Here is a 1,685-nt window from a genome sequence, read left to right as displayed (position 1 = left end):
GTGTATCACTGGGAAAGTTCCATAACTTCTCTGAGTTAGATTTCCGGTGCACAAGCTGCACAACAGGAGGGACAAGACCCCATCAAGCACTCAATAGAAGTAGGGACAAGTCTAGGCCAGGAGGAGACTCCATAAAAAAAATCAGCCTCCAGAAATCCCGAAACAACGCTTTCTCCATTTCACCACGAGAGGCTGAGCCCGCCCAACCAGTCGGACTTGTTGACCTGGGACCCCCCAGCTGCTTTCCTCCAGGGTGGCACCACCTTGGCGCCTTCACTGCCCCGCCAGTCCCAGGCCGGGTGTAGCTTTCTCCTCCTGGGCTCAGACCCAAGAGAAATAAGAGAGACCCGGAGGAAACAGACTCAGAAACATAGGCCCGCACCTGGGAGAGGCACAGAGGCCCATTTAGGGGCCCTTTAAATTGTAGAGGTCCCACCATTTAAGGAATCTGCCCATGTTGAGTTCTGGTAGGGCAAGGATGATATGTACAGCAGTGGGATCCTCCTTCTTACTATCATTGGGTGGGGTGCACTTGGGGGTTATCCCCAAGAGGGAGGATACAAGACAACCAGTTTAGTTTGATCTTCAGGTCCTTCTGAGCTTCAAAAAGGTTTGCCTCCTTACAAAATCTATTAAAACAAACCAAACCAAATGAAGGCTGGGGATGTAGCTAGGTGACAAAGTGCTCCATTAGCATGTGCAAGGCTCTAGGTTCCACCCCCAGCACCACAAAAAACAGAACCAATACCAGAAAAACCCAAGAATACTGTCCCCTCTCCCCCAAATCTGGAAAAGGAATTCCTAGTGTTACAGAGTGATAGCTCAGCAGTCCCTACCACTGTGTCAAAGGAATTCAGCTCAAGGCCTGCCTTCTAGAGATGCTCCAGCTATGCCATTTTCTCAGGGAACTTAAGGCCAAGGCCTAGTGTTTTTGGGTGGTGGATGGGCTCAGGTCAGGTCTCAGGTATGGGCAGAGCTGGCCATCTGCTCAGATTTTGTCTTTTGGGCTAATCAATCCCAGAGGACAGTGTGAGGGAGGGAACTGCCTTGAAGGGAAATGACCCAGGGCAATTGTACACTCTCAGACTAACAGATCAGGCCACTATGCCAGGGTTATGGTGGCTCTAGAGGGGGAGGGAAGAGAAACCTTAGGGACTGAAAGCCAACTTTAGTGTCTCTGAACATTTTTCTGTCAGATATAGGAGGAAGCTGCCACCCCTAACAAGTCCTGGCTAGCTGAGTGGCCCTTGAGAATACTGATCCTTTCCAGAAAGGCATTCAATAGGGTGGAATGGTCAGAAAGAGAAAACTAAGCAATTTCTTAGGGTGTCCAAAATTAGCAGCTGTAGTGACATTCTAGATATTTCTGAAGTCAAACCTTGAAGATGTTGAGTTCTCAGTTGTTGGGCACAGTAGTTAGTTTCTCCTAACTCCCATCCCCGAGGATAGGTCCAGCCTTCTTACAGGCCTCCCAAGTGTTCATTCAGCTTCCAATTCCTGCCATATAGAAGGTCAATTTCCAAATGGTTGGCAGCTATTTTCTTTACTCTCCTTGATGCCTGAAGGAAGTGGCCAGAGCACAACTCCACTTTCTCACTGGAGTTCACAATGGGAACTCAAGAGATGGAAGCTGAGGTGGAAGAGAGAAGGCTTCAGAAAACCACATTTTTTAATTTAAAAAAAAT

The sequence above is a fragment of the Perognathus longimembris genome, chromosome 2, assembly GCF_023159225.1.
Source record: "Perognathus longimembris pacificus isolate PPM17 chromosome 2, ASM2315922v1, whole genome shotgun sequence".
In the NCBI taxonomy this organism is placed as follows: domain Eukaryota; kingdom Metazoa; phylum Chordata; class Mammalia; order Rodentia; family Heteromyidae; genus Perognathus; species Perognathus longimembris.
Note: the sequence above shows the minus strand (reverse complement) of the source record.